The 26,737-nt window shown below is 44.2% G+C and overlaps 1 protein-coding gene across 1 annotated transcript in view; it reads right to left on the minus strand.

Annotated features, from left to right (window-relative positions):
• The window catches only part of LOC144764166 (A.superbus venom factor 1-like), a 1,132,054-nt gene that overhangs the window by 291 nt on the left and 1,105,026 nt on the right, over positions 1–26,737 (minus strand). The gene's annotated exons all lie outside the window — the stretch shown is intronic.

The raw sequence follows: 26,737 nt of genomic DNA on the forward strand, positions 1-26,737 counted from the left end.
TCTATCTATCTATCTATCTATCTATCTATCTATCTATCTATCTATCCATCCATCTATCCATCCATCCATCCATCCATCCATCCATCCAACTATCTAACTATCTATCTATCTATCTATCTATCTATCTATCTATCTATCTATCTATCTATCTATCTATCTATCTATCTATCTATCTATCTATCTATCTATCTATCTATCTATCTATCTATCTATCTATCTATCTATCTATCTATCTATCTATCTATCTATCTATCTATCTATCCATACATCCATACATCCATCCATCTATCCATACATCCATCCATCTATCTATCTATCCCATTGTGGTTCTTTTTACTCATTAAAATGTAATCTGTTTTAAAAACAAAATAAAAAAATAGTAAAAATATGCAGCTAACTCTGATGCAGTTGTGAAAGTATAGGCATGCGGTCTCCTATGAAGGGATGTGGTGCATGCAGATAAAAAGGTTTCAAGACAAACACTAAGTATCTGCCAATAGATGGCAATATTTACCCACATTTCACCAATATGGGGTAACCTGGTGGATTCTGGCTTATTTTTTAAGACACATCATCGATTTTGAGCTGCACCAGCTGTGACTGGTGACTCACTTGCTGAAGGAAGTATCCTGTTTGTTTGTTGCCTCTGGGGCTGCTAGGGATGACTGGATGGCTGGCATCAGCTGGCACCTTCTGGGATGTGAGGGCCGTGGAGCTTGTCCTGCATGGCAGCGATATACACAGCATCACCTGAGGTGCCCTCTCTTGGAACATCTGGACTGGCCTTCTGCAATGAGAGTGGAGACACTGGGGGATCTCTGGGCAGACCTCCATGCCTGGAAAGAACAAGCTGGGTGGCAGAGGACAACGGAGAGCCCTACCCCCTTAAGGTCTGACTATTGGCCCGGGAGAAGTGTTGGAGTGAGCAGGTCCACCTGTGGCAGCAGGAGCTGGCACAGCATGCTCTTGGCCCCACACTGTGGACAGTGCAGTGCCAGCTGTGCCTGAATGTCAATGGAGTTAGAGATTAGAGTTAGGGATTGCCTAACCCTGAACCCAACTGCAGTTGAGAAGGCATCCTTGACTTGTTTCTGAAAATGCAGTTTCACCGCTTTTGCACGGCCTATTGAGCACGTTAATTCGAGGCCAAGGTTCCTGTGGACAGATGGGCCTGGCTTGGACTGAACTGCTGGGATAATTAGTTAGATTCTCCTACTCTGCTTTGATGGTGCCTATCCTACATTTTTGGTGCTAAGAAATGGGGGGAATGTCAAGCATCCTTGACTAGAGTGTGAACCTGTTGTGGTGATGCCACATGGAGTGCATGGAACACAATGACATACAGTAGCTCCTATGATGTAAGATTGTTCCATGTCTCCCAAGAGACAGTTGCTCTCTGTGCCGATTAACATGTAGACACTGTTATATCTATAATAAATACCCATATTTACTCAACAAGGAGTTCTGAATCCATTCTTACAGTTTTTGGTGACCAGAATGATGAGCTTTCACCGACATGAACTTTGCAAGACATCATGAGTGTTGGACTTAGCCCTTTTTGCAGGGTCATCCCTGAACTGTTTGCCTTCCTCCTGTATTTTGTCTGACCTGTTTTTGTTGGTTTTATGACTCTGGGCACTTTACCACTGCTGATCAGTGCTAAAGTGCTTATGCTCTACCTATAGTAAAGTGATGTATGGATTAGTGATTCCATGATTGGCTTGTTTGGTTTACTTGTCAGACCCTAGTACAGGCACTGAGTGTGCCCAGGGCTTGTAAATCCAAATGCTGCTAGTGGGCTTGCAGCACTGGATGTGCCACCCATAGAAGCAGCCTGTAAAAGTGTGTCTAAGGCCTGCCATTGTAGAGCCTGTGTGTAGTCTGGTACTGCCAAGCTGACTGGGCCAGTGCACTCACTTGAAAGTCCTTAAACCTTCCCTTTTCTTCATATTAGACACCCGTATGGTAGGCCCAAGGGCAGGGTGCATTGTAAGTATAGGGTGGGACATGCCCTGGCGTGTGTGGCATGTCCTAATAGTGAACTACAGCCATTTTCGTTTTTCACTATTGCAAGGCTACCTGTTCTCCATGGACCAAAATGGGCAGTTAGATTATTACATCTTATAATCCTAACTGACTCAGAGAACATGGTATGAATTTGAGTTTAGTACACCTGAACTCAGAATGATACAATAAATCTTTTAGTGACGTTGATTTTAACATTCTGTGTTTGGAAATACCACTTTTAGAAAGTAGGCATTTTCTTGTCTAACTATCTAAGCCTGCATCTGCTAGGTTGTGTATTCCTTGTCTGGAGTTTGAGTGACAGGGCTGGGGGAATCCAGGAGACAGGGTGAGTCCGTCCAGTGGTGAATAGAGAGATCTGCATCTAGATGGGAGGGAGGAGTTGCACCTGGGACCTGAATAGGACAGTGCCTGCACCCCACAGTGCTGGCTCCGCCCCCTGTGGTGCGTCTGATATCTCTGCCCTGCACTGTGAAAAGAGAAAAGGAATCATGTCAACAAAGTGCTTTCCCTCCACAATGCTGGCTCCACCTCCTGTGGGGCGTCTGATGTTTCTGCCCTGCACTGTGAAAGGAAAGAAGGAGTCATGTCAACAAAGTGCTCCAGAACTGGTTTGGACTGGGCAAAAGGCCCTCTGCCCTCAAAGGACAAATGATTTTGGGGTATAAATATTGGGACCCTGATCCCAAGAAATTAGATCACTTTTGGACTACAAGAAGAAACAGTTGCTGAGGAGAGGAACCTGAAGAAACTGAGGAGAGACTATCCCTAAGCTGAAGTGCTGCTTGGGGGATTGGCCTGCAGTGGTTGCCTGACTGCCAAAGAAAGGAGAGAGGAACTTTGTGTGTACTTTCATCAACTTGTGTAAGGATCTCCAAAGGCTTGAAACAGAGCTTGCCTCCTGCTGAAGTCTCAGGGACAACCGACTTCACCCACCAGCTCCTCAAGAGATCTCCTGAAGTGCCTACAGTTGTTTTAGACTTTTTGGGGACTTGCATGTCATAAGGAGCTGGAAGCGTGACTTAAGATCGAGAAGCGTGTCGCAGAACTGCCGCTGCCGCTTCGCAGCACAAAGCACCTCGCATCGCCAGAGGAGACGATCGACGTCGCCGCCGCATCACCGGGAAGCGTGTCGCAGGAGTAGAGGATCGACGTCGCATCAGATGCCGCTGCATCTCTGAGAAGCATGTCGCAGGGCCTGTCGCGGTTCATCGGCGGAAAAGAGGATCGACGTCACCGCAGATGCTGCCGCATCACCGGGAAGAGTGTCGCAGGGCCTGTCGCGGCTCGCATCGTTGTGGAAGCAACTCACATCGCCAGGAGAGAGGATCGACGTCGCCGCAGACGCCGCCGCATTACTGGGAAGTGTGGTGCAGGGCCTGTCGCGGCTCGCATCGTGTCAAGCAAATGGCGACATGGGACAATTATTGAACAAAGAGGAGCTCAAATCAATTATCCAGTTCAACTCCATACATGATGGACTCAACAAATCAGAAGATTGTACCAATCTGCTGTAAGGCACAGTCCATGCCACCGTGATTAAGGTCACCCACAAAGCTGCCCGTAACCTTGACCGTTGGCACATCGACTTTGGCTTGCCTGCATTTTTCGAAACCACTCTGTTAAGACTTAGACAACATTGTTGCTTGGAACCATACAATATGTATGTGAACTATAATGGGTGTTGTTTGCTGTACATGATGATCAGTATTGCCTACATCAATTATTCAGACAATGGATGTTTCATGTTCTTAGATAAGTGTTGTGACCTATGTTAAGTGTTCCACGCAATTACGCTTCACTTCGAGCACCTCCTCACCCACTCCAATATGTCCGCCCGGTTTCTCTCACCATTCTAAAATGGCACCCACTATTCTGGTGCCCAGTCGGCATCCTGGGACAGTCCCTTGTCTGTTTCTACTCAATTCACAGTGCACGCCAAAAGGCTCCCCACAGCTGAGCCTCCTCACAATTAGCTATCACGCTAGATCGGACGGGACTCCCATCGCCCAACTCCGAGATCCGACTGAGGTAAGACTGCTTGGCACCTTCTTGTCCGCTCCGAAAATCATTCAAAAGCGTGACATCTGACTGATCCCCCTCTCTAATTTCACTTCCTACAGGGTCGGCTCGAACCGGACTGCAGCAATTTGCGGCCGCCTCCTGCTCTTAGTAAACCGGGCTCATAAATCAAAAACCGCACCTGGCCCTCTGCCACTGTGCAAAGGTAACCTTCTTTCCCTGCACGCTGTTCACTGTTATTAATCACAACGACTAAGTTTCTCTTAACGCACTGCCTTACTCCCATAGGCTGCCCTTACCTGATCAGGAACGCTCTCCAGATGTTCTGCCACGCCGCCCACCACCTCACGGAAGCCTCATCAGGCTTTCTGTTTATATGCTCAGGTAACTTCCTCGCCCCTGACCAGGGCTGAGATATATCCCGTGTTTTGACTTTCCTTGAAGCACCTCACCAGGTTCCTTCCGCCGTCAGTTGTATTATACCACCCACGAGGCTTCGCATATAGAAGCTGCCGGCTCACTAGCAATCGGCGAGCAGGCTAGTACAATCACTAACCGTACCCTGTCTAAACCGTCACTGCCGCCACCCGAGATTCACTGCGAGATTGTTCACTCCACAGAACCACACGATCCTTGCCTTGTACAAAACGGCACACTGGTTTTCGATTTTGCATCGATGCTTTGACGCTTAGAGCATGACCTAGCGCCTGAATACCTTGGTGACCACATTTCCACTAAATACACTGCCCAAAGCTACCTGAAAAATGAGTACAATTACGCTTATGGACTTTTTAGGAGTCATCCCACTTGCGTCGCGCTCTAAATACACACAGCACACGCCGCCAAACACCATTAACCGCTAGTGCACATCGTATTGCTGTCATCAATTCATCACTGTCTAGGTGGCACCAGAACAAAATGTCACAGACCGCCATAAATTACTTAAGTGGGTTTGACATGCCTATTTTAAATGTAAATATGTTTGCTCCTGAGATAAATTGTTTCTCTTTCCTCTTCCCTCCTCCTGTTTATTCCCACAGGCTTCCAAAAATCACTCAGGCAATAGTATTTTAAATAGTCCTGAAGATGATCCCAGTTAATAATTTGGAGATAGGGATCGAAACGTCACGTGGACTGTTTTAACAGTACTGTATCTTTAATTTGTACAATATGTGTTGCAGTTACTGTTGGTTTGTGCTTACACAAGATTGCATTGTATTGTAAGCCAACTTTTGCTCCACTCTGTTTGCCTGTCATTTTTTTCCCATTCTATTGTTTTCTCTCCTCCCTTACTTGGTACAGGCTTGTGCCCAGTTTTTGATCTGTGTCGTGTCTCACGTAATCGTGAATCTTCGCTCTATCTTGGAAATAAATATTCCTTTGTCCGGCTAGACATTGGAGAAAAAGAGACATAGTTCTTATAAGTCTGTGTTTATTACTTATAACTGCATTAAAAAAGTTTAGGACCTTTGTCTTTCTAAAAAAGCATCTGGGAGATGCGTCACGTTGTGATGCCCTGTGCCACATGTAGGCGTTCCTGTGCCGGGGGGGGCGTTCCGGGGCAGGAACGCCTCCTAAAAGTGGCTGAGGGAAATCTACAAGATTTCACTCAGTCACTTTTAGGCCCATGCTGCGTCAAAACCCTGCGCCTGCCTGAAGCAGGCATAAGCATTGACGCAGCATTAACTCAATAGGGCCCCCAGAGCATTGTTGGAGCTGCGTCTCGCTTGCAATGCAACCCCAGCAATGCGTCACTTTTATGGCACAGATGCGTCACGCATCTGTGCCGTTTCTGCACCATGGTGCGCCGCATTGTAGATGCGGTGCATCCATGATGGCGGAGCTGTGGTGCACAATAACTGGCGCATCCCTGCTGATTTGCAGGGATGCGCCAGTTATTGTAACTATGCCCCTAAGTATTTCATTGTGATAGTTGATCATTTATTAAGATGGGTGGGCGTTAAATCTGTAAGCATTCCCACTACTAGAAGTGTACATAATTGTTTCAAGAGAATATTTTTAAGAGAACGATTACCCGGAGAAATTTGAACAGACAATGGTGTACCGTTTGTGTCTGCAGAAATGCAACAGTCTTACGTAATAGTGGAATCAAACACATTAGAATACCACTGTATCACCTGCAAAGCAATAGTAAAGTAGAAAGATAAAAGTCTTGGTAGAGAGTATTCAAGCGGCATACAGGAACAATTCAAGTGTTGAGCAAGCTGTCAAGGATAAGGTAGGGTCTTACTGCACTATACCACACATGGCTATGGAAAACGTTATTTTTAGTTAATGAGAGGAAGGAAGGCATCAACAGAAATGTGTCCATTTTGGATGGTAAAGTTATTTCATGGAGGTTGTGATGTGAAAGATGTATGGAAAACAGCTGAATGATTTTCAAATGAAACAAAAAAAAAAATGTACCATCACTTTGACAAAGGTGTATGTAAACTGAAAGTTGGGGACTGGGGATCAGTAAAAATATCCTATATTGTTGAGAAAAGGATTGTCTAAATTTTAAGATGCTCAGCAAATGTTTGATACACAAAAATACACTGAAGTTGGAAGGCGTGTGTTGGTGAAGCACTGGCCAGGTAGTGTTGGATTCTAGTAGAGTATGGTAATGTCACCAATACCAGACCAGATAAGTCTTATAAAAACAAGTGGAAGGTGAAATTAATAAGGAATTAGTATCACAAAGAAAGAGTTTGCAAACTCACAATATTCCAAAGAGGCTACAGGACTATATAGTGTTAAAGTAAATTGGATTCTGCAAAAATAAGAAAATGAAGGGGACATGCTATCAGACTTGTAGAGTTTGATGTTAAGACTTATTGGTTTCAAGTTAAAATGTATAGTTACCCTCTAAGAAATATATTCAAAAGTAGTAGTTTGAATGTATTAGGTTCACTATGTATTTAAAAAAAGGGACGATATGTGTGGTGATGTCACACGGAGTGCATGAAACAAGATGACATTGGTAGTTCTTATGATGCAAGATTGTTCCATGCCTCCCAAGAGGCAGTTGTTCTCTGTGCCCCTTAACATGTATACACTGTTGTATATACTGTTAATAAATACCCATATTTACTCAATGAGGAGTCTGGAATCCATTCTTACACCTGTTGGGAATGCTCAGCACACGTATTGCCCCCTCAGGGTCGGTCTGCTCTGTTTTACCACCCCGGGTATTTTGGATGGTGCCACTTACAGGTCTTTCATGGGGCTCCTGCAGTGATTTCGTTCATAATGGGGAAGGACAGAGTGACCAAACCCACTCAAAATTATTCCATCATGCAGTACACTACATTCTAGCCTCTGACCCACCAGCAGACCAACCAGGAGAATACGCCGCCTGAGCAGCTGTTGGAACAGCAAAAGTAACCTATTTTGCTTAATCTCATTCTCATCATTCAAAACGTAAGGAGACTTTCCATAAAGAAAATAGAGGGAGTCATGATCAAGGTCAACCTCCTTCATGAAGACTTCAGGAAAGCAACAGATCATGTTACTGCAGCTAAGCGGGACAGAATTCATGACCCTGAAGAAAACGATGACCTTGCCTCAGGCCCAGGCTCAGACCGTTGATGCCCTCGTAGGAACAACCTGTGGCTTCTGGGGTTCCTTGAGCAGGCAGAGGGTGCGCCGCATTAAGAGTTCCTCAGGAAGTGAAATATGCAGGAGCATTGGCCCTCCTATCTGTCCCCAATGTTTGCAATTGATAGAGAGCACAGGGCACACCCTCCGAGAGTGCCGCCTAGCACTCTGCCGCAGGCGATTATAGCAACATTTTTAAATTCTAGTGTCTGAGAAGCCATTCTTCAGGCAGTATGTGGAGTGGTGTGGCTCACTGGTTAGAGGCGGCAGACCCGGAAGCAGAGGACGGCCCGGGACCAGGGTTCTATCCTCGACGCGGCAGGGTCGTGGACCAGGGTCAGCGAACTCGATAATTCCCACCTCGGTGCCTACTCTAACCAGGGATCACACTCGGCAACTCTGGGCATTAGCTTGCCTCATCTCCACAACGGCCCCCCACATACTCCGGGGATGCCTGGTTTCACCTTGGAGATACCCAGTAGGGACCATCTCACAGGGAAAGCCAGGACGCGTTCCCCAGCGGTCTACAGCGCAGAGATACTCCTTCGGGAGTCGATTCTCACGCTTTAGAAACCCACAATCAATCAATCAATCAGTATGTCAACAAGACACCTCCCTCTTTAAAAACCAATGTCATTGCAATATTCCCAGACCACACCAGGAAAGTACAGGAGAAAATGTAAATAACTGTAAAACAAAAACAAAATGGTTAGGTAAGAGTAGTTTGGTGGCTTGAAGAATTTCTTTATTCATATGATGTGCACTATTCCCCCATTCGTTGGTTGGGTCCAGAAAGTCTCTTTTACTTTTTCTTTCATTTTTTTGCTCATGGCGGCGTCAACCATTTGAGTTTACACCACTCTTTGTGTGAAGTCCTGAAAATTCCTCAGTGTAATCAACGTCTTCAGATTCTTTTTATTTTTTTTGGTTTACTATTGTTCTCTTGAGTTAAGTGTTTGTAAATAAACTGGGTAGGTCACATGCAAATTCAGAAAATTCTTCAAGCTGCAATACTACTCTTAACGGGTAAGTAACCATTTCGGTTTCAGGTGTGAATCCTTTCTGGAATCACATGCTGTGCATCTAGTACAGAGCTGTTTCTTCGTGTGGCTTGGTTGGGTTATTTTGAGTCTGTGTTTATAAACAAATGCTTCAGTACTCTTTGTCCCATTTCAGCTTCCCTGTTGATCTGAATTTCCACAAAGTAGTGTTTTGTGAAGTTATGTACTAATGACCTTGTAGCAGCTATTCAAATGTCTTCTAATGCTATGCTACCTAAGAAGGCAAATGTTGCTCCTTTTTTCCTTGTTGAAAGTGCTTTTGGATATTCTACAGGGTTACTCCCCGTCTTATGACAGTATTGTATTGTTTGAACTATTTATCTTGCAATAGATTCTTTGGTGACTGGAAGTGTCATTCTTGTGTGTCGAAAGGACACAAGAGCTGTTCTCTTTTCCTGATATTCTTTGTTCTTCATCTTGCAATAGTTCCTTTGGTGAATGGAAGTCCCTTTATTGTGTGTGCAAAAGACACAAAGAGCTGATCTCCTTTCCTGATATCCTATGTTCTTTCTAAATATTGCAAAGTTGTCCCTTAAAACATCTGACATATGCAATGCTCTCCCCCTGTGTTTTGGGCTGCTGAAGAAAGGTTGGCAGGTGGATAGCTTGGTTAACATGATATTTTGATACCACCTTTGGTATGAAAATTGAGTATGCTCTCATACCCTCTATATCTCTATGTATTTGTAGGTATGGCTCCTGAGTGGTAAGCATTTGTATCTCATTTACCCTAATTAGAAAATAGATAACAATGAGGAAGGCTGTTTTGAGGCTTAGAAATCTCAGTTGTGCATTCATCATTGGTTCGAGGGGGTGACATCATCAGTTGGGTTAGCACTACATTCAGGTTCCTTGTCGTCATTGGCACACTATTTTGGGGTGCTGTTTTCTTTGTTCCTTCTAAGAAGAGCTTCACCACTGGTGTGATAAAGAAACGTCTACCCAGTATGCTATTGTGTATGCTACAGTGGCTTCCAAATGGACCTTGATAAAGGCATAGGAGAGCTGGTTGCCCAGTAGATATGTCAGATGAATGCAGCCTCTTGTGCCCAGTCTCTGAATTTTTCAGGGCTGTTACGCTATTGTTGGAATCTTTTCAATTTGTTGCTATAACATTTTCTTTTTATTGTATTGTATTGTATTGCATTGTAATAGCATTTATATAGCGCTTACTATCCCTGACGAGGCGTCAAAGCGCTTTTTCGTCGAGTAGCATGCTACTCCGGGACTCATAGAGGATTAGTGTTGAATTAGTATAGTGAAACATGCAAGTACATTTTAAGTGGTGGATAGGATAGTCAGTTATTTGGATTTGGAATGATAGCAGAAGGATAGAGGAGGACAAAGGTTTGTACTTATATAGCGCTTGTCGACGACCGCTATTCAGGAAGCCTACAAAGTATTAGTGGTGAATTAATATGGTGAAATATGAAGTAATTTCAGTGGTGGATATTAGTCAGTTACTTTGAGTGAGAAGGATAGCGGAGGGATAAAAGGGGAAGAAAGATTTACATTCATGTAGCACTTGTTACCACTGATGGGTGTTGAATAGCTTTTCTGGCGAGTAGCACGCCACTCCGGAACCCATAAAGGATTACTGTTGAAAATTTTTATAGTTACAAAAATATGAAGTAATTTGAGTCGGGTCATAGATAGCAGAGGGGGTCAACAATTCATCTCCTTATATGCGGACGACCTGTTATTATACCTAGAAGATGGATCGAAGGCACTGAAAGGAGCAGAGCGACTACTAGAGCGATTCGGAGAATTATCAGGGCTGAAAGTGAACTGGTCTAAAACCTGCTTGTTTCCCCTGAGACGAGACACGTTACGGCCCGACCATCGTCCTGAGATTGGATGGGAGCCCACTTGTTTGAAGTATTTAGGGGTATATATATACCACACGGCAGCAGACATGCTGGAGGGTAATATTGGCCGCTGCATGCGAGCGCTGAAGGGCTGCATGGCCTTTTGGGCCACGCTTCCGCTGACAGTCACTGGCCGCATTTCTTTATTGAAAATGATTGCCCTGCCGCGCCTTTTATATTACTTTCGCACCCTTCCAGTCTGGATACCTAGATCCCTGTTTTCCCAACTGAAATCTCAGATGACCTATATATGGGGGACGGGCAGGTGTAGAGTGGCACTGGCGACACTCACCCGCCCGAAAGATGAGGGCGGACTGGCTGCCCCCGATTTCGAACTGTACTATTTGGCCGCACAACTGCAGATCTTTACACAGGAGATAGAGAGGGTATATCGAGGTCCAGTGAACGAGAGGGATGGGGGTACTCCGCGCCATGTTCTGGCCTATATAGCTCTACAGCAGAGAATAGCTCTTAGGGATCTGACACCCGAGGAACGGACGTTCAGACTTTGCTGGAACCGATCCCAGCGGCGAGCGGGTGGGCAACACCCATATGCCCCAGAGATACCCTTGGGAATGCTAACAGCACTTCTCCATGGAGGAGATTGGTCGCAGTTACAGAGTTGGGAAGAAGCAGGTATACAAGTGGTGGGCGACCTCTACGAGGACGGGGCGCTTGTTCAGTATCGAGAGCTGCAGGAGAAATTTGAGCTGCCTAGGGGGGGGGGTACTTACTGCATGCTGCGGTCACCAGGGCCATCCAGACACATTGGAAGGGAGGACTGGCAGAGCCAACGACGACTATGGCCTGCCAGTACACTATGATGGCAGCCGGAACTATAAAGCAGTAACATGCTTATACTCTAGAATGCTCCGGGAAAACCTGCCGCCGCTTTCGGTGCTAAAGGCCAAATGGGAAGCAGACCTTGATAGGGTGATCCCTGAGACGACCTGGGCTTAATTAGTGAGGCGAGCTAGAAACAGCACGCGAAACGCGCGATTTCAGCAGATCCACTTTTACGTGCTGCATAGGGCTTATTTGACTCCGGGGAGAATTAAGAAGTATTTCGGTGTGGCCACTGCGGCATGCCCGAGATGCGCTTTGGAAGGAGCAGAGCTTGAACATATGTTGTGGTCCTGCCCTGGCCTCCGGGAATTCTGGCAGGAGGTAGGGGATACTCTAACGGAAATGACGGATAGGACAGTGCAATATGATATAGCGGCTTGCTTACTACATTGGTTCCCGCACACGCCCATAAATAAAACCACAAGTAAATTCATAGATATGGGCCTGGTCATAGCCAAAAGAGAAATCACACGACACTGGAAGGCGAGAGTAGGCCCCACACACAGGAGATGGATCGGTGAGTTCTTGAAGTGGGCCGCTTGTGATAGTACACACCGATACCAGATGGCTCGCCGTAAACCAAATGATAGAGCACTGGACACGGCTGCGGCTTGGGAGGCACTGGTTCAAGCCCTAAGAGATAGTACATTACAGGAGGATGAGGTTGAACTAGGTGAAATTGGGAACGGCCCTCGCAATACACCGGGGACATCGCAAACCTAGGTAGACACTAGACACCAACTCCTGATTGACCCATAGATGAGACAGTGCCGAGTACTTTTGAGTAGGTGGTGGACATTTGGGAGGAAGGGAGGGGTGGACGTTGGGGAGGGTTAGTAAATATTGGGAGTTTCTGTGGAAGGGTGAAGGAAAAAAGCAGACGGGCGTATTTCTAAGAGAAAGGATTACACCTGCTACGCCTTGCAAGACCTCGAGAATTTTTTCTTATGTTTATCGCCGCCCGACCTCCGGGTTGTGGGCCTTACGGCTGTGTGCAGAAGCTATTGGAAACGGAAGAAAAGAAGAGCTAAGAGGTGGTAATCCTGTGATAAAACTGCTGTAATGGAAGTCTGCAATAAAAATTGTTTAAAAAAAAAATGAAGTAATTTGAGTAGTGGATATGATATTCAGTTATTTGGGTAGTATATTAGTATAGTTTAATATGGAATTTGAGAAGTGAACATGTTAGTCTGTTAATTTCCATTGAAAAGAATAGTGGAGGGATAAAGAGTGAAAGATTTTTTTTTTTTTAGGTCTTAGCAATAGGAGAAGGCTTTTGGATAAGTAAAAAGGAGTTTTGGAGGGGAGGACTCAGAGGAAAGAGTTTAGAAAGGTTTGTTTTAGGGAATCGGTATAGTAAAAGAGGTGTCAGATGATACAAGGAGGGGTAGAGTAGGAGAGAGTCTAGAAAGGGTTATTTTGGCAATCATAGTAGTGGTATGGGGTTTGGGATAAATGAGAGAGTGGATGTAGAGGATATATTGATAGATGTATAGGATGTGAGATAGGGTAGTGCATTGGAAGGAGTAGTAGAAAAAGTTTGAGATGAGTCAGAAGGTTGGGCTAGAAGATATATTGAGCGAAGTATAGGCTGAGAAATAGGGTAGTGCATTGGAAATACTAAATTAGAAGAAAGTGATAAATATATAGATCCATAATTACATTGAAAGTATATAGATACATAATGGAGGTAAGTATATGTAGATTAAAGATAGTGATAGAGGCACAGGATGAGAAATAGGGTAGTGCATTGGATATGCCTTTTCAGGAGAAAAGTAACAGACACACAGATCCAAGTACATGGAAGGTACATAGATGCACAATGGAAGTATGTACATGTAGACCAAAGATGATTTTTATTTATTTATTATTATTATGTTGTTCTCTCAGAAAGGGGAGAGTGTGTTTGAATGGGATGTAGTTAGGTATGGTGTTGATTGGCGTTGTGTTAGTGATGAGTTTATTGGTTATTGGTATAAGATAGAGTTGTATACTGTTTGTAGGTGATGGTGGATATGTGTGGTAGTTGGGATAGTAGGGTGTGTAGATGTGGTTTGGTTGGGTTTGTAGTGCAGGCTGGTACATTAATCTGTGCCTAGTGCTGTGCGTGGTGTACATTTGGTGTGAGTGTGCTGCTCTGTTTGTGGATGTGAATGGTGTGGGCTGGGTGTTGCTAGATTAGAAAAAGGGCAGCATTTCTGGCCCTAGTCCCGACCAGTCTCGAACAGGCTCAAAAAGGAAACTGTCCTAGTCCTCTAACAGGCAACTGCCCTTGTCCTCTTTGCCCTTAACAGGCTCAAACAGGAAACTGCCCTTGTCCTCTCTGCCGTTAGCCTCGACGCCCGGGCTGAGATGCCCTAAGCCTGGCCTTTTTTATAGCCCTTGTAATCAGGTGACCCCTTCAGCCAATGCGAACCCTAGCCCTAACACTATCCATTCACAACACTAGCCCTGAAATCTAGAACCAATAGGAGACCAGGACCTTACAGCCAATCTTAGCTCTAGTCCAAGCACCCAATCAGTTCAAAAACTCTGATCTCTATGTCCAATAAAGACCCTAGCCCTACCAGTAGTCCCAAAACAAGTCCATGCATCCAATGGCACAGGTAGCCCTACTTCCAATAGAAAACCTAACCCTACTCTAAGTCCCACACCTAGTCCAGCAACCAATCACACCAGAAGCCCTAATCGCTACTTCCAATTAAAGGTCTAACCCTAGCCCTTGTCCCACCATACTCCCAACAATAAAATAACATAGGAAGCCCTAGTCCCTACTTCCAATAGAAATCCTAACCCTAGCCCTAGTCCCAACCCTACAATGATTGAATCACAAACCCAGAAACCAATCAGAACCCTCAAATACCCAACTAATGAGGACATTAACCCTAATCCAATAGAAACACCAGATACAACCACCAATCAGTGTAGACATGTGCCAACCACTAGCAGGCCATATAAGGTCCCAGCAACATCAGACACGGTTTGCTGGCCAGGGAGTTGGGCGCTGCTTCTCCTGTTCAGAATCTCCTAGGAGACAGACAGGCTCAATCCACACTTTGGACTTCAGCAGGTAAAGGCTTCACTAACTCGAAATCTAACAATACTGTTTGAATAAAGCTTTACTCCCCCTGCTGGCCAAAAAACACAGATTAAACAGCTCACAGAAGCACCCTCTGATGTAGAAAAATCCCTGTTGCTGGGGGGGGGGGCTGGTTTCACTGGCTTGTGAACACAGAATGGTGGCTGGGAGTGCACTGTTTTAACATACAGGTCTTAACACAGAGCAAAGGAGACATTTGGAGGGAAAACTGAATTGTCACCAAGGAATGAGAGGGATAAGCTACAGAGGCTGAACTGCAAATCCCACAATTCAACACACTAAATTGAGGCAATCATGGGCAGGGAAAACTACACATTTAAAACACAACACAGGTGATAAAATATTCAATTACAGGCAGGGTAAAACTACAATTTTTAACTGTAACAACCACAGGCATAGACAGTTAACACAGAAAGTGAAAATCATTTTTTAAACAACTTTTTGTCTTGGGAAGAGACAGCACTAGTCTGTCTCCTTACCACTTCCTGGACTCTACTCACTACAATCTGGGGCATAGGTAGGCTTCCTTTTGAATCTCCGTCTACCTTCTTGGCAACGTGAGGTGTCCAAATTTGAAGTCCTCAGAAGCCATGCCACCAAGTTGAGGGTGTTTGGTTCCGGGGGCCATCTCTGTCCCTCCTTTTATCCTTATCAGGTCTTGGTGTGCTGGAAGTGGTATGTGCTGCCCTTGGGATATTTCCATGAGGACTGAGAACCATGTCTGTCAAGCCCATTATGGTGCTATCAGCGTCAGGTTGACTTACTCTTGTCTGCACTTTTGGATCTCCTTCGGTATCATTGGAATCAATGGAAAGGCATAGGCAAATCTCCCTTTATCAACAGAGCATTCACCAGTGATTCTAGGTTGTAAAACCTGGATGCAAAGCTTTGGCATTTTGCGTTCTTGCGTGTTGCGAATAGATCTACTATCGGTGTCGCCCAGATCTGGAAGTTCTGCCTTGATACTTCCTTGTTTAGTTACAATCTGTGTACGGTGTTTGGTTTTCTGCTCAGCCTGTCCTCTTCTGCGTTTTATTTTCCTTGTAGATGTGTTGCCACTAATGATACCTTGTTTGTTATCGTCCCTCTCCATATCTCATGAGCCAAAGTTGATAGCAATAGGATCTTGTTCCGCTTTATTTGTTCAAGTAGTGCATATTCATTGTGTGGTCTTTTTGAATGAAAACTGACCTTCTATTACATGTTTCTGGAAGGTCTTTAGTGCCAGGAATACTGTCTTAAGCTCCAGCACATTTATGTGTTGCACTGCTTCCATGAGGTTCCAGAGGCCTTTGATGTTCAGCTTGCCAATGTTAACTCCTCATCCCATGACAGATGCATTAGATGGTCACTGAGCAAGTTATTGGTTTGAATGGTTTCCGCACTGTTACGCTTTTGAGGTTCCACCACTGCATCTCTCTTTGAACCTTGTCTGTAACAACCACTAGATCATCCCAACTGCTGATTGATTGTGACAACTGCTGTTGGACCCATTCCTGTATTGGTTTCATGTGAAGTCTTGCATGTGGTACTAGGGGAATAGAGGAGGCCACCAACACCATCATTTTCCCACAGCTCTTGTCATCTGACGCTTCCCCTTCTGGTAAAGGCACCTGTGCTTTATGATAGCTTGGACCATCCTGTCCACTGGATTCACCTTGGCTGTTTTCTCCTTCTGTAGGTTGTGTGATTATTTCTCTTAATTGATAGTGAACCCTAATGTGTGCACTGATTTGTATCACTAGCTGATTTTTTTCTTGCATTGGCAGCATGTTTTTGCTTTCATGGGACAGTCGTCTAAGTATGGATAAATGTGTATTTCCTGTCATCTGAGGTGTGCTGCCACTACAGCTAGGCATTTTTGTACACCAGAGGCACTGATTTTATTTTGAATTGTAACACTTTGGATTGGGAGAGTGTCTTGTTCATTAAAAATCAGAGAAATTGTCTATGGTTTTTGTTTACTGGTATGTGCAGGTAGGCATCCTTGATGTTTATGGTAGGCATGTGGTCTCCATTCCCTATCAGGATACACTTGTAGCGCTGTCATCTTGAATGTTTGTGTCTTTATTAACTTGTTTTGTCTGGTTTTGGTACCAGAAAGTAGTTTGAGTAAATCCTTTTGATTCTTTGATTCTAATTCTAGAGCTTCTTTGCTTAACAACTCTTCCAGTTCCTGTTGTAGTCGTTGCTATTCATCTATTTTTATCCTCTTTATCTTTGGTGGTGGTGTTGGAGGTGACTTTAACTCTATGCAATACCCATATTTTATGATGCTTAGTATCCCTTTGTCGAATGTAATCCTCAACCCATTGTTTCAGGAATCCTAGGGGGTTCCTTCAGTTTGAGGTTTCGCCTCTTCCTCTTATGCAAAAGGGATCAATCAATAAATCAGGGCATTGTAAGTGTGCTACTCACCTGCGAGGGTCTCAAGGCGCTAGAGGGGGTGGGTAGCTCCGCTCAGTCAAAGAGCCAGGTCTTGACTCTTGAGTGTCTTCTTGAAGATGTTGAGGGAGGGGCAGCATCTGATGGCGATCGGGATTCATTCAAGTTTTTTGCCGCGATGTAGGAGAAGGATGTTCTGCCTGTTCTGGCTCTTCGGATGCATGGGGTTTCTGCGAGGGTGAGGTTTGCGAATCAGAGGTTTCTTTTGGGTGCATGGAAAGAGATTCTCTTGTTGAGGTATTGGGGTTCGGTGTTGTGGAGGCATTTGTAGGTGTGGTGAGTATCTTGAAAGTGACTCTTCTCAATGGGGAGATAGTGGAGGTTACACAGATGCTGGGTGATGTGTTTGTGTCGAGGGATGCCAAGAACGAGTCGGGCAGCATTGTTCTGTATGGTCTGGAGTTTGTGGAGCAGAGATTTGTTGATTCCTGAGTAGAGGGCATTTCCGTAGTCCAGTCTTCTGGTTATGAGTGCGTGGGTGACGATCTTCCTTGATTCGGGGGGGATATATTTGAAGGTCTTTCGGAGGATGCACAGGGTGTTGAAGTAGCTAGAGGTAACATCGTTGACCTGTCGGGTCATGGAGAGGGAGGAGTTGAGGATGATGCCGAGGTTTCAGGCATTGTCCTTGGGGGTGGCGGCGCTGCCATGGGCAGTGGTCCACCAGGTGTTGTCCCTAGCAGAGGGGGTGGGACTGAGGATGAGGACCTCTGTCTTCTCCAAGTTGAGTCTCAGGCAGCTGCTGCTCATCCAAGATGCAACGTGCTTCATTCCTTCCTGGAAGTTGAGTCTGGTTGTGACAGGGTCCTTGGTGAGCGCGAGGATGAGCTGGGTGTTATTGGCATAGGATACTATGCTGACTCCGTACTGTCTGGCGATGGCAGAGAGGGGGCAATGTAGATGTTGAAGTGGGTTGAACAATGATTCCTGGGGTACTCTGCAGTTTATTTTCGTTGGTTTGGTTTGATTCTTTGGGTTCTGCCGGAGAGGAAGGAGCGGATCTAGTCAAGGGCGGTTTCCTGTATGCCGGCATCGTGGAGTCTGGCGGTGAGTGTGCGGTGGGAGACAGTATCGAACGCTGTAGAGAAGTCGAGTAAGATCAGGACCCCGTGTGTCCTTGATCGAGGAGGGTGCTGATGTCGCCTGTGGTGGCAATTAGTGCGGTCTCGGTGCTGTGGTTGCTTCGGAATCCGGATTGGGAGAGGTCAAGGATGGAGTTTTCTTTGATGAATTTTGTTAGCTGGGCATTGAAGATCTTCTCGGTGACTTTGACCGCGAAGAGGAGGAGGGAGATAGGTTGGAAGTTCTTGAGGGCTGTGGGGTCTGCTGTGGGCTTCTTGAGCAAGGCTCTGACTTCCGCGCGTTTCCACTCATTGGGAAAGGTGCCGCTCTTGAAGGTGCCGTTGATGGTGTGTCGTAGTTCTGGCGTGATGGCGGAGGTGACTTTGTGGTAGATGTGCGGTGGGCAGGGGTCTGTGGGGGCCACTGAGTGGGTGCCTTTCATGGTCGAGATGGTGACTGGGGTCCAGGAGGATATGATAGGGTGGCTGGAATTGAACGGTCACACGATCACGTTGAAGTGTTTTTCCAACTGAAACACCAATAACATTGTCTACTGTATTCAATGCCCTTGTGGCTTGAAATATATTGGAAAAACAACACAATTGGTTAAGAAACGGATCTTGCAACATCAATCCAGAATTAGATGCAAGATTGAGAATGTGCCACTTGTGGAACACTCTGTCCATAAACAAAACACAGAGAAAGACATTTTATGGTGGGTACTGGAAGTGGTAAAACCCAATATTAAACAATCTAATGTAGATCAGGCATTTACATTGAAAGAACAACGATGGATCTGTCGCCCGGATAGTGTCAAACATGGTCTAAACTCTCTTACTGAATGGCATACCTTGGCATGCTTATGATGAAATCAGACTATATTTAAATTTGGCCAATCTAGGAATATAGTCTAGATCACTGTAAAACATTTGCGAAAATCTTAAATCGGAATCTGATGTACTTGTATATGAAATATTGGTAAATATGATATAATGTCTGGATAGTGCGCAGGGAGTTGACAGCGGTGTGCGGGAACTGCAGAAGCAGAGGGGGCGGAGGGCAGGCTGAGCCGTAAAAAAGAAAAAAAAAAAAGATCTAGGGTTAGATGTAGGTAATTCCCATTTACAGACTCTTAAATACCGAATTTTACCGATTCTGTATTTAAGAGTCTGTAAATGGGAAGGGGGCAGATGTAGGTAATTTTAAAATCTGAATTACCGAATCTGTAAAATTCGGTATTTACCGATTCTGTAAATACAGAATCGGTATTTCCCATGGATTCCTATGGGCTTCGAAGCCCATAGGAATCCATGGGAAATACCGATTCTGTGTTTACAGAATCGGTAAATACCGAATCCTGCAAGGGTGCAGGGTGTGGCACTTTGATACCCTCTAGCACCCCAAGTACAGGCATGTGTGCCATGTGGCACACATACATGCCCTAAGGGCATGTCTGTGTGTCACATTGCACAGGTGTGCATGCACAGATGTGCATGCACACCTGAATTCGGTATTTTACCACACAATAGGATTGTGTGGTAAAATACCGACTCTTAAGGGCCTGTGGCACTGTAAAGTGTGCCACCTACATTTGTAATTACAGAATCTGTATATTTACAGATTCGGTAATTTACCGAATCGGTAATTTTACCGAATCGGTAAATATACCGATTCTGTCATTTTAAGCCCCCTACATCTGGAAACCCTAATACCGGTCGGAAATGGCCAAAATCGGCCGTTTCCAAACGGTATTAGGGCTCCTACATCTGGCCCATAATGTCTAGATACTGTACTGCTATTGCATATTAGACATGATTATACACTGAGGGGCTGATTCCGATCCGGTAAATCAATCTTACGACCGAATCGAATCCGTAGCCCTTTCCGTATGACTCGTAAAATTCCGTCCGAATCACGTAGTACGATTCGTTTGAAAAATATACGACTGAATCGTTGCGAACCGTACGAAAAGCAAGGGAAAATCTGTATGACACGGACCCTCACAGTGAACCGTACGAACCGTAAACATGCTGTACTCCCCGACAAGTACGATCCAGACCGGGAAATGAGAACGCGATTCATACGGAAAACATCGCGTATGAGCGATTCGTACAATCACATACGCACCGTACCCCTGCAATCATGGGGTGTACACACCGTACCCCTGCAATCATGGGGTGTACACACCGTACCCCTACGCACCGTACCCCTGCTTTTCCGGACATTTTGAGCTTACGTAGGAAAATAGTCATACGGAGTGTTGACGAGACGAATCGTACTTGCTGGGTGGGAAAATGCTGCTTCGATCCGTACGGATGTCGCGTGTTCCGAATGCGAATCGTACGTATTTTTAAGTCATATGGTCCTTCGTACTATTCGTACGGAGATCTGCTTTGGGTCCGAATGGTACTTCATCGTACGTACGGGGATGTTTAAGGGTACGATTCATACGGGAAATATGCTCCGTACAGCTATTTGAAAGGGATTTTACCGAATCTGAATCGCCCCCTGAATGTCAGCCTAAACAGTTTACTAGCTCCTGCACATATATGCTCTCTAGCGTGTATTAGATAATAGAGGTTCTATGATATTGCACTGTTTTTTTATTGTAATATAACAGTGTTTGATCATAGGCAAGTTATTGTCATGTTTACTGATCAGAATAATGAACACGCCATGTTGCTGTTATAATTGATCGCTAATGTTTTGATGTTAATGTCAGTTCAGTGACTTAATATCGAGCAACATAATATAGAATGCCCAAAATAGCGACTCCAAAATATCCAAGGATAAAATATAGAATCCCTATCTACAAACAGGTAAGTTCCAAAATATAGATTGTTAAAAAATCAAAATTTTTAAATATATAAAAAATATAAAATGAATTGAATATTAAAATTAATTGAATAAAACATACTTAAAATAATGTAAAAAATCTTAAAATATAAAAATAATAAATGTAATTTAAAAAAAAGTTGAGAATTTTTTGGATAGCGAGAAGGTAAAAATTACTATTCCCACTCCAGTGAGTGCAACAGTGGAGAAAGCGTTGGATAGCGGGAGGGTAAAAATTACTATTCCCACTCCAGTGAGTGCAACAGTAGGGAAAGCGTTGGATAGCTGAGGGGTAAATATTACTATTCCCACTCCAGAGAGTGCAACAGTAGAGAAACCGTTGGATAGCGGGAGGGTAGAAATTACTATTCCCACTCCAGTGAGTGCAACAGTAGGGAAAGCATTGGATAGCGTAGGGGTAAAAAGTACTATTCCCACTCCAGTGAGTGCAACAGTAGGGAAAGTGTTGGATAGCGTAGGGGTAAAAATTACTATTCCCACTCCAGAGAGTGCAACAGTAGGCTAAGTAATGATTTAATAATAAAATAAAATTTAATTAATTATCAATACCAATAAAAAAATTAATTAAAACATTTTACCAATTAATAAAAATGAATTACCAATTAAAAAAATTAAGTGCCAATAAAAAAAATGAATTACTAATTAATAAAAAATATTTAGTAATTAATAAAAATGAATTACCAATTAATAATTATGAATTGATTATCAATACATATAAATAAAAATAATTTTTAACTTTATTACAATGAAATCACTTCCCACCCTATTCCCCTTTAAACCCACAACCCGCTCCAAATAAATTCAATTAACATAATTATCAATTAATCAATTAATACAAGTTATTTACCAATTAATAAAAATTCATTACCAATTAAAAAATCATAATCAATCAATTAATTATCAATACATATAAATAAAAAGTAATATTTAATTTACTATAATTAAATTACTTTCCACCCTATTCCCCTATAAACCCACAACCCGCTCCTAATAATAAAAAAACAATTAACAGAATTATCAATTAATCAATTAATAAAAATTTATGACCACTTTATAAAATTGAATTACCGATTAATAATTCATTATCAATCAATTAATTATCCATACATATAAATTAAAATTAATATTCAATTTAATATAATTAAATTACTTCCCACACTATTCCCCTATAAACCTGCAACCCGCTACGGAATTAAATGACGCAAAAATTATATTACATAACATTCATTACTTTAAAAAAATTAAACATACATTAGAAAAATAATACATCATTTTAACACATATACTACCATACATAACACACAAAAAAAATCGATATTATGGGAATCTATATTATAAAATTTGATATTGTGGGAATCTATATTACCAAATTCGATATTGTGGGATTCGATATTTCTTACCCCAGTTTCGATATTCTGTCCTATCTATATTTTGATAATTCGATATTCTGTCTATTCTATATTTTTGAATCAATATTCTGTCCATTCGATATTTTGGAATCGATATTTAGGGTGTTCACCGTTAATGTCATTACCCCCTCCATGGAATATTCTGCATCACTGTATGAATAATCGTCTATATTGTTATTCCCATTGGGATACATTCTAGGTGAAAACAATTAAAACAAAGTTTTTAGCTAGTGAAACAAGGTCAAGATACAGTGGGTGGGCTACACATGCTTCAACAATAGGCAGACTAAGATGGCCACTGCTTGTGCTTTAGATGAAGGTCTTGCCGGCATTTTTTTCACCTAGGCGACTAGTGCGGTCACTTCCAGGTCGCATAGTTCAAATAGACACCGACGTTAGGAGTATTCGTTCGTTATGCATAATTCTCTGACTGACACCAGCCTCCGTGCAACATTACGCTGACAGAAGTAAGTAGCGTAGATGTGCATTATTGCTGCTGTCAACTTTAGGTACAGAGTTCCTTCGTGAATTTTGACCACACACGCAGTTAACCTCTTTGTCCCAAAGTACGGACACGCGTGTGTGCGCCTATGCGTGTATGAAAGACTATGTTCACATTTCTGTGTGCTTGTGCTTGTCTGTGCGTGTGATGATGTGGACATGTATTTGAGTGTCTTTGTATTAGAACATGGGATTGTATGTGTGCTTGTGCTTGTGGATGTTTCTGTATGTGCGGTCTGTTCGCGTATGAGAGCGTGTGCGCACATTTGTGTGTGCTTGTGCATGTCTGTGCGTGTGATGGTGTGTGTGTGTGTGTGCATGTTTTTTGTGTGTACGTCCTTGGGTATTTCTGTTCTGGAGCATGTGATTGTATGTGTGCCTGTGTGTTTGATAGTTTCTGTATGTGTGTGTCTGCGTGTATGAGAGTGTGAGCGCATTAGTGTGTGCTTGTGCATGTCTGTGCATGTGACGATGTTTGCGTGTTTGGGTATTTGGGTGTTTTTGTATTAGAGCATGAGATTTTATGTGTGCTTGTGTTCTAGGATGTTTTCTGTCTATGTCCTTGTGTGTGTGTGTCAGTGCGCATATGAGAGTGTTTGCTCACATTTGCGTGTGCTTGTGCATGTCTGTGCGTGTGATGGTGTGTGCACGCTGGATTTGTTATTCTTGGGCGGCCACTGTCCTGGATATTGTCTTTAAATGCCAGATGTCTGTCCTTAGGATGGCCACCAGTGTACCAGTGTCCCCTGCCTGACCCCAAGATTGCTTCCATAATGGCCCTCTACACGTTGTTTTACTTCCCCGGGATAACAATTGGACATTGACCAGACCTTGAACCTATCCCCTAACCTGCCTACTCATCAGGACTTGGGGAACCTGCGGAACTTACCCCAGACTGTGGAGACCTAGCGATTTGGCTGATGCCAATATAGCTAATGAGGAGATGGGTTGTGGACTCCCCCCCTGCCGTCACCTACCCAGCTGGACCGTGGGCAGATTTTCCCCTCGTCTCTACGTCCTATCTTCCTCCTACCCCTTTACCCTATATCCCCTTACCCTTCCTTGCTCCATTCACCTTGTCCCCTATGTTCTTTAAATACCTTTCTTGATACTTATGTAACTTTTAACTGATGTAAATTGCAACATTATTGTTCCTCATGGAAGGCGCTCTGATTCCCTCGGGTCTAGCCAGCGCTATATAATAACTCATTAATTAAATGTGTTCCCATTTAGTACTCTTTCTCTCTTTGTCTACCTCCCTAGCTCCTAGCTTCTACCCCCTCTCCCCTGAATCTCTCATCTTGCTTGCTAGTCTGCCTAGCCCCCTGTCCTTTGTGCCCTTTGACTAAGCACTCCTTCTCCCCTTGTTGGGAAAGATCCAATATTTATAATCTGGAGTCTCAGCGAACCCGCTGAGAAAGTCCACTGCGCCAAAGGTGCCACTCACAGCTGAGGTATGGTATGGCACCCCTGCCAAAGCACTCCCTCTCCCCTTTTTGGGGAAGAATCCAGAATGTAGGCCTTGGAGTCTCAGAGACCCCTCTGAGAGAGTCCACTGCGTAAAGGGAGCCTCCCGCAATGGAGATAGGGAAGTGATACCCCTTCCCCTGGGATCACAGCTTACTGGACTTTGGACGTTGCTTTGACTCATCTACCGGTTTGTGTTCCCCGTCGTCCTTCCCCTCCTCTTTCCATGCGGTGTCCTTCACCCTCCCCTCCTCTTTCCCGCCTTCATTACCTGACTACTCCCCAGCTCCTTCCCCCTCCCCTGAACCTTTCCCAATTTCTGCTTTTCCCCTTTTGTATTTGTGTACATTGTTTATCTCGACCATACAAGTAACTTTGTTGCCATGCTCTAATAACTGTGTAACCTTTGTAACGATGTAACCTGTAACTTTGATCTGATGCTCATGTAAAGAACTCTGATACCTCCGGGTCTAGCCAGCGCTATATAAAACCTTTAAAATAAAAAAATACAAAATAAAACTCACAATATTTAGTCTATCATGCTGTGAGTGGTAAAAATGGCAACTTTACGCTTCTCAACTCTCCGCTGTACTTCGTATGCGCTGAGTTCGAGATTTCCACATGTTTCAATCTGTAAGTTGATATTGTAAGTCAATCTATTGCCATTTTAGTTAAGTGATGGCATGTTGTTTTGTTGTTTTATTCTCAATGACTCTCTCGCTTCTATTGAATTTATCGTTAAGCGCGTTGAGTTAAACACCAACCAAGCATGTTTGGCTTTTTATACTGTGGTTCTAATGTGCTAAAGGTTTAGCCATTTTCAATTGAACAACAAAAGAGTAAGCACCGTGCACATGGTTTCTGAAATGCGTGTGAGACTAAGTGGTCGATTCCGATTCAGGAAAAACTGCTCCGAATAGCTGTACGGAGCGTTTTTCCTGTACGAATCATACCCCCCCCGTACGTACGACGAAGTATGATTCGTACCAGGAGCTGGACTCCGTACGAATCGTACAGAGACCGCACAAATCAAATCCCCGAACGAATCTCCCTCTGAACCCGCTGTACGCGACATCCGTACGGTTCGCTTTCAGGGGGGTGGGTTCGCGGCTGGTTTTTCCGAACCAGCAAGTACAATTCGTGTCGGGTACGCACCGTACAACGCTTTTCTACGGGACCCGAAAACATCCGGAGAAGCGGAGTTCGCCTCGAAACAGGTACGGAATGCCCCCCCCCGGTATGGTGCGTACACCCCGTGATCGCAGGGGTACGGTGCCTACCCCTGCGATCATGGGGTGTACGCACCTTACCCCGCGATCATGGGGTGTACGCACCGTACCCCATGTTCGCTGGGTGTACGTTGCGTACACCCTGCGATCACAGGGTACGGTGCGTACACCCCATGATCGCTGGGGTACGGTGCCTACCCCTGCGATCATGGGGTGTACGCACCATACCCCATGATCATGGGGTGTACGCACCGTACCCCGCAGTCATGGGGTGTACGCACCGTACCGCATGTTCGCTGGGTGTACGGTGCGTACCCCTGCGATCATAGGGTGTACGGACCGTACGGTGTGTATGTGATTGTGTGCTTTTCCGTACGAACTGCCCTTACCTGACGTGGACCGTACGAATCGTGTCCTCATACCCCGGTCCGGATCGTGCTCGTCGGTTCGTACGGCATATTTACGATTCATACGGAGAGGGCTCCGGATACGAATTGTATGGACGTTTTTTTCCAGGATCGGAATCGACCTCTAAGTATAATGATTTGGCACAATGCAGCCAGCACCCTAAATGTTCAAATACTAGACAGGATAATATAGAGTTAAGAGACTCTACTGGTCCACTGAGACTCACCATTTTGCTCCTTTCCTTTCCATTGGACATGGTGACTATCTTGAGTGTGGAAAGTCATAGTACAATGATTTAGCGTAATGCAGTTAATAGTTTAACTGTTCAAATAAGGAACAAGACATTTGAGCTAACAAATCTCAATTGGTTGGTAGCTATTCTCTCCAATTGAAAACTGTGAATATCTTTGGTGTGACAAACTCAAAAGACACGAATGACACCAAAGTCAGAATCGCCACAATACCAGTCATCCAGATCCCTCTTGTCTTGAGGGGGTTTCACTTGAACCCCAGATAGCGTGCTCACAAACTAGATAGTCCTGCATAAGTTTTAGTGAGGAGATTAATCTTTTTGAGGACATTAATTTATTTGGTTGCTTAATATGTGATATCTAGTATTAAGCTTTTGAACAAAAGGGCTGTGCACCGCCTGTTCTTCTCTTTGTTTTACTGTGCAAACACGGGAATCACTCCCCTCCTGGAGTGTATCTGTAAAATCCTACTAGTTGCACACCTATGAACCCATAGGTGTATCTCCCATGGCACCAGTGTCAATGCTGTGTCTACAGCTTTAAATTTAAGTCCAAATGACAAAGCTTCAAATAAAATTTTCTGTTGT

This window comes from Lissotriton helveticus, chromosome 1_1 (assembly GCF_964261635.1).
Source record: "Lissotriton helveticus chromosome 1_1, aLisHel1.1, whole genome shotgun sequence".
Classification (NCBI taxonomy): Eukaryota; Metazoa; Chordata; class Amphibia; order Caudata; family Salamandridae; genus Lissotriton; species Lissotriton helveticus.